The sequence below is a fragment of the Crassostrea angulata genome, chromosome 2, assembly GCF_025612915.1.
Source record: "Crassostrea angulata isolate pt1a10 chromosome 2, ASM2561291v2, whole genome shotgun sequence".
Lineage (NCBI taxonomy): Eukaryota > Metazoa > Mollusca > Bivalvia > Ostreida > Ostreidae > Magallana > Magallana angulata.
The window spans coordinates 43,999,582-44,013,238 of NC_069112.1; the positions used below are offsets into that span (position 1 = coordinate 43,999,582).

Here is a 13,657-nt window from a genome sequence, read left to right on the forward strand (position 1 = left end):
GCTATAATTCGTAATAGCTATGCTTTTATTATTGACAATCACATGAATTTGTTGGGCTAAAGCAAGCCAGCAGGAAAAATGTGAGACGTATTGTATGATTTTTTCAAGTAATTATGTATACAAATTTTAAAAAGAACGGTATTTATTTAATCCGTCCTAATGAACATTTTCGGAATCTCAGACACCAGACAGAGGACTTCGGACTGCGGACCTTTTAGTTGAGGGGACATGTCAAACACGAAAATTGAAGAAAATATGTGTTCAAAAAATTGTTTTCATTGAACTTAATTTTTGACTTCGGGTGCGTTGTTTATAAGAATAAGCATGCTGATTTCTTTCAATTATGATATTTTTAAAGATTAATTTCACGTAATTTAAGGTACACGTATATAATGTATAATATTTTTTATGTTTTCGAAGTAATTTCAAGATATTCCATAATGATACTTGACGACATATTTGACCGAAACGTTATCAATGTTTAAAAAAATACCGCAAAATTGTTTATACATATTATAACAAGTAGAGGAAATGTATCCCTTTTTAATGAAATTAAAAAATATACAGGAAACGAGTTCTTCAAGTGTTTTATTAAATTAAGCAGACTCGTCAGAGTCAACACCAAGAGCTTTAAGAAGTTTTGGTACTTTTTTTGTTATAAAAATGTTATACGCCTCTTGATTTTCCCGCATAACGCTCAGAAGTGGCCGTGTGCGAACTCCTTTTTGAGATGGTGATGGTCTAGAAGTACCAGGCGTAGATGAAAATCTAGATGAACCGGGCACAGATGAAGATTTTGACCAACCGGGCAAAGATGAAGACGTAGATGTAGACGGACCGGTCAAAGATGCAGATTTTGAAGGAACAGGCGTAGACGAATCGGAATTGGCCTCATTCAAATCCTCTTCGGAAGAGAACAGATCTTGCATCATTTGAGATCTTACATCCAATTCGTTCAAATCAGTGGTCGCACGTACCCCGGTCTGTTTTTTATGAACAGGTTGTGCTAATTTGATTTCTATGTCCCTTACCTTCTTCAATTCATTCCTAAAAAAATACAAAAATAGTTATCAACTATATTTATAAAATTGAAGCTGGTTGAATTTTATATGAACATTTATTTAGAAATAATTTTGAACATTACAAAGAGTTCTATTTAAACAATATATAAACTACCTGATCGTGATATTCTTTATATCGAGGTTGATACAGACAGCAATTTAGATAGTTTTGTAGAAAGCCTATCTTTTATTTGTTTTGCATTAGAGGAATTGTACAAATTCTGCGTTTCTAATGGAAGCTGATGGATGTTATCAATCATCGATTTGTGTATTTGGAGCCAAGCACATGGATAAGTCTGGTCGCTCCTCAACATCAACAGGATTTCCTGGTCGCAAAACTTTACCACCCGTTTTCGTTTTATATTTACCAAAGGCTGTTGATGTTCGAAATTATCTGCAATTAAAAAATATGATTGATAGAATTTTAAATGTACTTCAATGCTTATTAATTTTTTATGGTTAAAAATATATTGAAATAAGGAGATGTCTTTCAAAAATTATTATTTTATATTTAATCATAGATAAGCATGAAGGGATAACGCCTCCGTCAAGTTTGCACTTGCGAGGGGTGTTCGGGTGGAAGCCTTGTCTTTAAAAAAAAAGAGTTATTGGCCTTTTCTCTTGTGAAATCACTTGTATTTTACTGTTGCCGAGAGAGGGTCGGTTTTTATTTTATTATCATTTAAACTTAAGCATATGACAATTCACAGTTTTGAATATTTTCGAACAATTTTCATTTTTATGATATATCTATTTAAATGTATTTAACATGTACTGTGCATGTGTTCACTATAAAAATGAAATGCACGTCGTTTTCAATAGAAAATAAAATACATATATGTATTTAGATATTGATAAAAAAGATTACATGTAAATGAAAGCTTACCATCTTGGATATCTGGCAAATCATCCATATCTAAGTAAGTCCGTGTTCTCGGAAGAAATTGAGCGGAATGAAAGAATAGGAAGAGCGGTACAAAAAAAAAAACAAACAAACAAAAAACTAAAGGGTCATATCAAAAGTAATAAAAAATGTAAGCAAAGGTTGGTTGTATTTAGAGTAAATGGTGTTAATTTTGTGAAGGATTTTAAATAATATTAGGTTACGAATGCAATCAATTAATCTTTTTAGGATCCGTTTAACTCAACACAAAGGATGTAATTATTTATTTCGTTTTAAATTATATTAGTAATATAATTTATTTATTATGATAGTATAGAAAAGTATATTCAATGAATGAATGCGATCATTAAGATTGATTGGGGTCTTGACCCAACTGTAACTTAAATTAGAATTACGAATTAAATGGATTTCTAAAAAAATATATTAATTTAACATAGACCCGTAGACTTCCATAAAAACCCCAATAACCTAGAATCAATTAAATTGTGATGCCATAATGTTCTAGAATTTCGTTTGTTACTCTCACCAGCAAATAAACCTAGGGGGGGGGGGGGTGGGGGTGGGGGGTGTCAAATAATATGAAATGCAAGTAATCTTCCTACATTATATGTACATATATTAGCAAATATAACATTCTCATTAAATAGTAACAACCAACGATAATTGACCCCAATAGTTTTAATTGATTCAGTAACTCTCTTGCTACCCCCCCCCCCCCCCAATCTTCCTCCAATCCCCCGGTAAATATAAACTATGGAAATATAAAACAGGTAATTTTTATTAAGAATTGTTTCAATTTCAGGTAAACATGGATTTTGATGTTGTGGTTGCAGCTCTCCCAGCTTTTGCTTCGTGTCCGCCCGATTGTTTTATTGTTAAACAATTTTATCAATATTGATGATTATCACTAAACCCCCACCTGATCCTTTGGTGGATGTGCGACATCGTCTTTGTACAGGTGAACCAGGTGTGTGGCAAGGAAGAGATATATTCTGCATGTTTTCAGACCATTCCTATGGCTTTTATGAGATAACAGGCGAGAGTCTTGAAACTTTTCTAAACCTTGTGCAGAAAATAACTAACGCTATGGGTAGGAAAATGACTGGCCATAATCTGTCACCAAAAAAACCGTACGCTTTTATTTATGATTTGGTTGAGATGTTATCCATCTTACAATTTCTTGTCTCAACTGTTTGATGTAAGTACCACAACAATTCATGAAGAAATTGACCAGTTAATGCCTGCATTCCATGCTGTAGCAAATTCATTTATCACGTGGCCATCAGTTGATGAATGGCGGGATATGATACATATTTGGCCAAAATTACCAAATGCAGTTGGTGCAATCGACGGAACATCAGTCGAAATATATTGTCCCAGAACGGAACCACAAAGACCGTATTACTCTGGTCATAGAAATTATCACGCGTTACATGCACAAATCATAATTGACAATTCGGGGTTGATTCGTCATCTAAAAAGTGGGTTTCTTGGACATCAAAACGACGCTCAGCAGTATTCCATAATGTCCTACAAATTTGGAAGAGACCTCCCTTTCCCATTAGACTGTTTCATTTTAGGTGACAAAATATATCCAAACAGATATCCAATTATAACACCCTTTTCTCAACACCAAATAGTTACAAGAAATCATCAAGAACAAAGAAAGCGCCGAAAGTTTAATAAAATTGTATCATCTTATAGAACACTTGTAGAACGAACAATTTGTAAGTTGAAAAAATATAAAATTTTAAGCAGTGTATGGCGGCATCCAAGAACAAAATTGGCATATGTTGTAGATATTGTAGCAGGACTTGTTTGTAGACAATACCATCTCCGATTTAAGCAAACACCTTGTCCATTCTTAATAAATGCATAAATTATGCATATACAACTGCATTATAAGTATTTTAAACGTATTATAATATTTATGAAACACAAACCTTTTTTGCCCAATATATAGAGCTGACAATGCACGAAATCTTCCTTTAATGTATCAATTTTATCTAAGAAAATAACGAAAAAAAAAAAACCGGCGGCGTGAACAGGTAAATTCTAATTAAGTTTAAAAACGTGTTTTGATACGTTCCACAAGAACAGTCTTTTGTTTGCGGTCCGCAGTCAGCAGTCCGCAGTCGGGTGTCTGATATTCCGAAAATGTGCAGTATTCCCGTCCCGTAGCTCTTTACGAAGAGGATATCGCAATGATGATGCTGTGTGTCTGTGGGTATGTATGTATGTTTGTCAAATTCAGCCTTATGGACAAATGTACAGAAATCACTCTTTATATATGATAGAAAATATCATTAATCGTCATTCTAGCAAAGAACATTTGTTTAACTTTCAATTGCTACCGAAAAGATTTTCTTCAATCAATATTGGCTATATGCATTTACAAATATGGATAATTTAAATAGAATTTGATTTAATTTGGATTGAACAGGGATAAAACAACTCGCCTGATCAACTAAATCATCAGGAATTGGTCTTACGATATATCTCTTCTCTTCATCTCTTACAAAATTAGAATTTTATTTTAAGGACAATTCTGACTTGTGGCTGGTAGCTTCATTATATGGCTCTTACTTATTCCACCTACATCCATAACTGTTATGCTTGTAGCTCTGTTGAAATGAATTTTGTATTCAAGAGAAAGATTTAGAAATGCCCGTCATGAAGCTAGAGAGTATTTGTTTTTCAACTGCAGAAATTGAATACAACAATCCATCCTCTTGATGAAAAACAAGCCTAGGTCTATGCCAGAAATCACTTTGGTCAGTGTAAAGTCTGCTGGTGTACTTTTGAAAGGACAGAACAGGGCAGCTGTTGTTTTCTGTAAATTAAGTACCTTTTTTTATTATTGACTTGAGATAACACAAAATGTGTTATCTGTTAAAATTGAATAATAATAATATAATGTATCATATGACACAATATTGTATAGTATCATAAGATGCAAGATCGTATTTTATATTAGTGTAATGATAAACAATGTATCTCACAATACCGTATAAAAATTAACATGATTATCAAACATTATGATTTTTTTAAAACATATGATAAACGATATTGTGTCAATTCACACTACAGTATGCATGAATATCCAATACCAAAACGTTCATATAATATAATAAGTGGCTCTAATAAAGGCGATGCCACATTAAGGAGATGATTCGTCTCTGTGAGCTTTGCAATCTGTGATTACCTATATTTTTTCCTATCTGATGTAAACTTCCTTTGGCAAACACTAATATGTTCTGATGGAAGAAATTATCATAATTCAAAAAAACGATTTGCTAAAATAAATTATCTATTCTAACAAAGAACCTCTTAAAATTATACAATTATGCATTCGAAAAATTTAATAAATATGATAATGTTCTCCGACACACAGTTTACAAATAAAGAATAAGGAATCATTCTTTGAGTATTATGAGGTGATAATTTCGGTCGGGGTGTGATCAAATCCAATAAAGCCCAAAGGGCTTTATGATAGATTTGATCACACCCGACCGAAATTATCATTTCATAATATTCAAAGAATCATTCCTTATTACTTATATTTATATAATTTTAAGCCATCGTACGATTACATATTTAAATATTAATAAGCAAACCCCGCTGGAGCCTCGATTTGGCGTCATTTGTATTATGGGTTATAGAGTACAAAATCGATTCGAAGTGTTATCACAGGCAAAGACACTGGATGTTGTAAATATATATCATTAAACGTTGTAATACAACTAAACTGTGTTTTGAAAGTATTTTACACAAAAGTAAAACGTGATATTAATTTGTGCTTTTCTACATTACCTTTTATACATAAGCAAAAACTTCACGTCATAGTTGTGTCTATACTGTCTATCACACGAACAATTCGTTATTATACATAATCGTGTTGAGATAAGCATTAATTACATATGTTATGTTATTCTGAAAGTCCAACTACTCATAAGTACAAAAGTCAAATATCAAATGAATTGGATGTTTTAGAAAGCGATATTATATTCATTCCGGTACATCTAACACTTCTTTATGTAATAAAACAGGAAAATTCCTATATTTCCTATTTCCTGTTTATGAACATATATAAATCCATTAGAGAAACATCATCGGCATTATAAAACACGTCGAACCATCATAAAGGACGTCCTGACTCCACTATAGCTGTTGGTCAGCGAATACCAAAAGTTACAATTCCCACTGACTATACAACTTCCGTTTCCATAGATACCATTCAGGTTTGCCCACGTACAGACGTTATGCCACCATGCCCCTTGACGTGCGAAGGCGCAGCTTGCGGGAGCAAAATCGTTATCTATATCGGATGTGCTGAACTTGTAGCCATTTGTATTGGTAGTCCCATGGCTTTCAATGGAATCTCCTGTGAGATAAAAGTTAAAAAAAAGGAAAGTTATACGAAGAAGAAACCCAAACCCATTTACCCATTTCTGTTAAAACGCTAGGAATCAGATAACGACAGATGAAATCGAAGCGTGTCTTTGCTTAGGCCAGGGTCATATCATTAAACATAGTTTGTATAGGACGGAATGAAAAAAAAGACATATTGTTGTTGTTGATTTTCATTCATAATCACAAACGGGTTCGTTAATAATAACTTTAAAGAGGAGGAAACGATAATGTGATGGTCCAGGGTCAGTATACATGTACCTATATAACACTCACAGGGTATTCCCCACAGGTGATTTTAGGAAAAAGATTTTTGTACATTTCTAAAAAAAAAATTCAAATTTATACATAGACGAGATCTGGCGTGTATCATTTGGCCAACTGTCAAACTATTTAATGATTTGTTTTTACAATAATTATATATAGTTATTTTTTTTTCTAAAGGACTATGTGCAAGATAAAGAGTTTTAACGCCATAGAATTCAAACTGAATAGAGTGTTTTTTGTGTTATGAATACATTAATTAACATGCATACATACTTACATCCGGTATCCTATCATAAGTAGAATCTGATAGATCTACATAATCCGGATGCCGCTCATACTAGAAAAAAAAAATATTCTTTGCAGAAATGCAACTCAGTAATAAGATTGCAAAGCCTGAACTATTTTATCGCATGTTTATTTCTCAAATGTTTTTTGTTCCCTGATTCTCTATAAGAAAAAAAATTATCGTCAACTATCAAATAAAACATTCCAAACCGTTTTCTGTGCTAAACATGCTCCACAAATAATGACTTCGATAATCAAATATCATGACAGAAAGAAAGTACGATATCGTACACATCTTGTATATTTAAAAAAAATAGTTTTGTTTTTTGGGACTTTTAATCGCTGTGATTTTCAGTTATAAGGCTTATCATCAACACATTATTTATGACCTGTTGAATGAAAGCTTTATCCTCACAGACTCAGAGACATATATTTTGTTTTATCCAATGTAAAAGTGAAACATATACAGCGGAATCTTGAGAATTCGTGGTGACTCAATTTTAGTGGTGTTCGTGGGTAGCCCTTATAAACGAAAAAAATTGAAAGAGTTAGTTATCTGACTAAACTGAAAACCGACGCATCCACGAAATTACATCCCCAAGAAAAAGCAAAATATTCACGAAAACTGGCCTTCACGAATTCAAATGAATCTACAGTACACTGTCGTATATACAAACAATTTCCTCACAATTGCTTGATAAAATCATTAATACTATTGTTCGAATCTACATGGAACTAATTATTTCATTAAATGATACTTATACAAGAATCTACTACGTTTATGAATTTTTTACACTGACCTCATTTGTTTCCTCTACAGCTTCAACTTTTTCATAACTCGAATCTCTTGAAATCTAAACAAAGCAATTAAAACGTAAAAAATTTTTTTTACTGATTTTCTTCAATTTTTTGGGTCGTATATTGTGATTTAAGTCATTCAAGAAAATGCAAGAACTTTTTGGAAAAGATGAAAATAGATATACTTCTGTGTTGCATATCTATCATATCAATTGCCATGTTTTTTTGAAAGAGTTTTAGGTAAGATTTGCATTTAGAGAAATAAAATGGGACATTTAAGATTTAAAATGATTTAATCTCTATTTATAGAAAAAAAACCCCAAAATTTACCGACATTTAGAAATGACTTCAAAGCCACGTGAAGATTAGATATATAAATAGCTTTAAATCTGTCAACTTTTTTTAAATTCTCATAAAAAATATATTCGATTTTAATGTTTACAATGCTGTAGTGAGCTGAAGTAATTTTTGATAGGCAACGAAATTTTAGCGTCATTCGTTGATGTATAAGTGATCTACAGAAAATAGAAAAATATAATTTGACCAAAGTCAATTATTATTAACAGAAAAAGGGATGACAACGCGTAGCAAGTAGCATGCAAATATATAGAATCTTCTTGTTTTATCTTCAAGATTTTGAATAAATAGCTGGGCACTTGACATGCTTTATAATTTTTCGTAATTTTCAGAGGAAGGTTTGAAAAAATTTGTGAGAGTTGTCGGAAGAAAAAGCCTCGGCAAATGATTTTTTTAACCTATTGTTCAGCCTTTACATTATCTGATGTACAATCCGATATGAACTACTTAACTTTTGAATCATGTTTATTATATCTATTGGTAAGAATTAACCTATATCAACCGATGCATTCTTAATCTGCAAAAGTACTAGACTTCTTTTATCATTCATTTTCTGATTAACTGATAACTATTTTTATAATTTTTTTATTCTACTTTAATGTAAATTAGATAGTTATATATGTCTGTACACACACACACATATATATATATATATATATATATATATATATATATATATATATATATATATATATATATATATATATATATATATGCATTGTTGACGATATAATCATGTAGTCTTTGACATTAATGATGCATCCCAAAGTCACTAACATTATATACAATGAATAAAAAAAACATCATAAACAGTTGAACCGAAAATTGCCTTTTTTTTAGCTTGTCTTAAACCGGATGAAACAAGTGGAAAAGTTTGATCTTATTTCGAGATCAGCGATAACCCGTGTTTTTTTTTCATTTAATATTTAAATGCGAATTTTAAAAGAAAATCCCTTTGACTAAACAACAACTAGGACAACACCATCAATCCGGAAGAAGAAAAAAATAGTCGTTTGTTATGTTTTTTTTCAGGACCCAAGTCTATAACACATTCAACTCAATTCTGACCCAGAAAAATGCACTATGCATGCAATTTTTAGATCATGATACAAAAATGATTGAGATATTTTTATCAATTTCACAACATGCCAACTTTGTTGATATTTCAACGATACTTTAATAAGAAACACCCATGTAAAAAAGAAAAAATAACCCGAAGAGACAAATGATAATCATATAAGTTATAATTCATCAACATATAACGAATAAATGTTTGAACGTGTTTGTCTTGCCTTATTAGTTTAAATTTGTTACATACCTCAGACATATTTGTTACATTAAAACACAACAAACTTTTCTCCGCCTGTTTAAATGCCTTCAAACGAAGTTAAACTAAAAGGTTGTTTATTGAAAGTTTTTTTGAATAGTTTATTTTTCTTCCTGGTCTTACTCTCTTTTGAAATTGTAAAGTACAAATGGTGTGACCTGCAGAATATTATTCTACCAAATTCTCCTTTTTTTGTAAGCTGATCTGTGCTGAATATTTTGTTATTGTTAGCATTTTTTAGTAAAACAGAAACAATTTAAACTATTGTAAACTTACAAGGTATTCATTATTTGAATATCTGCTTGAATGTTTTGGAATATCATTGCGCCATAATGCACATATCATATTAAGTGTTTTATTTTGTTATTTCTTTTCATGAGAACTACCAATTATCAGTAATCAAAAAGGCAGCTGAAAAAGAAAAGTAATGAAAAAAAGGGGGAACCCCCCACCCCCAAAAACAAAAACAAAATATTTATTCTACTACTGCATACTCGACTACTGCTTATGTATGAAGGGAGTGTTAAATATAAAGATATGAAGAACATGTAATTTAGAAGGATGTTGTAATTTCTTTTTTTTATTTGAATTAAAGTTTTGTTTTGTAAATAGATAACTCATCAAATTGCTGATTTGATTGGCCGCAATGTTTTACATGTTTTATCATATTTTTTTCTATATACAATCATACACAAACCTTTTTGAATATTTCTCGACAAAAACAAACCAACGAAGATCGAATAACATTCATTTTCAGAAAATACGAGCAATTTTTGACAAAAACTTGAGCATACCTATTGAAAAAAATGAAAAAGCAAGCTCTTGATATTTAGATATCTGAAAGTAGGCAGAAATATCTATATCTATATCTATATCTATATATATATATATATATATATATATATATATATATATATATATAATTTCTTTTTTTAAATACTGTAATGTTTATAATAATAAATAGCAATTGTTTTCTTGTGGTCTTCTTCACTGATTGGTAGCTATAATTCGTAATAGCTATGCTTTTATTATTGACAATCACATGAATTTGTTGGGCTAAAGCAAGCCAGCAGGAAAAATGTGAGACGTATTGTATGATTTTTTCAAGTAATTATGTATACAAATTTTAAAAAGAACGGTATTTATTTAATCCGTCCTAATGAACATTTTCGGAATCTCAGACACCAGACAGAGGACTTCGGACTGCGGACCTTTTAGTTGAGGGGACATGTCAAACACGAAAATTGAAGAAAATATGTGTTCAAAAAATTGTTTTCATTGAACTTAATTTTTGACTTCGGGTGCGTTGTTTATAAGAATAAGCATGCTGATTTCTTTCAATTATGATATTTTTAAAGATTAATTTCACGTAATTTAAGGTACACGTATATAATGTATAATATTTTTTATGTTTTCGAAGTAATTTCAAGATATTCCATAATGATACTTGACGACATATTTGACCGAAACGTTATCAATGTTTAAAAAAATACCGCAAAATTGTTTATACATATTATAACAAGTAGAGGAAATGTATCCCTTTTTAATGAAATTAAAAAATATACAGGAAACGAGTTCTTCAAGTGTTTTATTAAATTAAGCAGACTCGTCAGAGTCAACACCAAGAGCTTTAAGAAGTTTTGGTACTTTTTTTGTTATAAAAATGTTATACGCCTCTTGATTTTCCCGCATAACGCTCAGAAGTGGCCGTGTGCGAACTCCTTTTTGAGATGGTGATGGTCTAGAAGTACCAGGCGTAGATGAAAATCTAGATGAACCGGGCACAGATGAAGATTTTGACCAACCGGGCAAAGATGAAGACGTAGATGTAGACGGACCGGTCAAAGATGCAGATTTTGAAGGAACAGGCGTAGACGAATCGGAATTGGCCTCATTCAAATCCTCTTCGGAAGAGAACAGATCTTGCATCATTTGAGATCTTACATCCAATTCGTTCAAATCAGTGGTCGCACGTACCCCGGTCTGTTTTTTATGAACAGGTTGTGCTAATTTGATTTCTATGTCCCTTACCTTCTTCAATTCATTCCTAAAAAAATACAAAAATAGTTATCAACTATATTTATAAAATTGAAGCTGGTTGAATTTTATATGAACATTTATTTAGAAATAATTTTGAACATTACAAAGAGTTCTATTTAAACAATATATAAACTACCTGATCGTGATATTCTTTATATCGAGGTTGATACAGACAGCAATTTAGATAGTTTTGTAGAAAGCCTATCTTTTATTTGTTTTGCATTAGAGGAATTGTACAAATTCTGCGTTTCTAATGGAAGCTGATGGATGTTATCAATCATCGATTTGTGTATTTGGAGCCAAGCACATGGATAAGTCTGGTCGCTCCTCAACATCAACAGGATTTCCTGATCGCAAAACTTTACCACCCGTTTTCGTTTTATATTTACCAAAGGCTGTTGATGTTCGAAATTATCTGCAATTAAAAAATATGATTGATAGAATTTTAAATGTACTTCAATGCTTATTAATTTTTTATGGTTAAAAATATATTGAAATAAGGAGATGTCTTTCAAAAATTATTATTTTATATTTAATCATAGATAAGCATGAAGGGATAACGCCTCCGTCAAGTTTGCACTTGCGAGGGGTGTTCGGGTGGAAGCCTTGTCTTTAAAAAAAAAAGAGTTATTGGCCTTTTCTCTTGTGAAATCACTTGTATTTTACTGTTGCCGAGAGAGGGTCGGTTTTTATTTTATTATCATTTAAACTTAAGCATATGACAATTCACAGTTTTGAATATTTTCGAACAATTTTCATTTTTATGATATATCTATTTAAATGTATTTAACATGTACTGTGCATGTGTTCACTATAAAAATGAAATGCACGTCGTTTTCAATAGAAAATAAAATACATATATGTATTTAGATATTGATAAAAAAGATTACATGTAAATGAAAGCTTACCATCTTGGATATCTGGCAAATCATCCATATCTAAGTAAGTCCGTGTTCTCGGAAGAAATTGAGCGGAATGAAAGAATAGGAAGAGCGGTACAAAAAAAAAACAAACAAACAAAAAACTAAAGGGTCATATCAAAAGTAATAAAAAATGTAAGCAAAGGTTGGTTGTATTTAGAGTAAAGGGTGTTAATTTTGTGAAGGATTTTAAATAATATTAGGTTACGAATGCAATCAATTAATCTTTTTAGGATCCGTTCAACTCAACACAAAGGATGTAATTATTTATTTCGTTTTAAATTATATTAGTAATATTATTTATTTATTATGATAGTATAGAAAAGTATATTCAATGAATGAATGCGATCATTAAGATTGATTGGGGTCTTGACCCAACTGTAACTTAAATTAGAATTACGAATTAAATGGATTTCTAAAAAAATATATTAATTTAACATAGACCCGTAGACTTCCATAAAAACCCCAATAACCTAGAATCAATTAAATTGTGATGCCATAATGTTCTAGAATTTCGTTTGTTACTCTCACCAGCAAATAAACCTAGGGGGGGGGTGGGGGTGGGGGGTGTCAAATAATATGAAATGCAAGTAATCTTCCTACATTATATGTACATATATTAGCAAATATAACATTCTCATTAAATAGTAACAACCAACGATAATTGACCCCAATAGTTTTAATTGATTCAGTAACTCTCTTGCTACCCCCCCCCCCCCAATCTTCCTCCAATCCCCCGGTAAATATAAACTATGGAAATATAAAACAGGTAATTTTTATTAAGAATTGTTTCAATTTCAGGTAAACATGGATTTTGATGTTGTGGTTGCAGCTCTCCCAGCTTTTGCTTCGTGTCCGCCCGATTGTTTTATTGTTAAACAATTTTATCAATATTGATGATTATCACTAAACCCCCACCTGATCCTTTGGTGGATGTGCGACATCGTCTTTGTACAGGTGAACCAGGTGTGTGGCAAGGAAGAGATATATTCTGCATGTTTTCAGACCATTCCTATGGCTTTTATGAGATAACAGGCGAGAGTCTTGAAACTTTTCTAAACCTTGTGCAGAAAATAACTAACGCTATGGGTAGGAAAATGACTGGCCATAATCTGTCACCAAAAAAACCGTACGCTTTTATTTATGATTTGGTTGAGATGTTATCCATCTTACAATTTCTTGTCTCAACTGTTTGATGTAAGTACCACAACAATTCATGAAGAAATTGACCAGTTAATGCCTGCATTCCATGCTGTAGCAAATTCATTTATCACGTGGCCATCAGTTG

The 13,657-nt window shown here is 31.5% G+C and overlaps 1 long non-coding RNA gene across 1 annotated transcript; it reads right to left on the minus strand.

Annotated features, from left to right (window-relative positions):
• Positions 1-6,919: 6,919 nt before the first annotated feature.
• On the minus strand, positions 6,920-9,704 carry LOC128172529 (uncharacterized). The gene is made up of 3 exons (XR_008242296.1): positions 9,401-9,704; positions 7,728-7,781; positions 6,920-6,979 (listed from the first exon to the last, which is right to left on the minus strand). It is a non-coding gene; the product is annotated as an uncharacterized LOC128172529 (long non-coding RNA).
• Between the last annotated feature and the right edge of the window lie 3,953 nt (positions 9,705-13,657).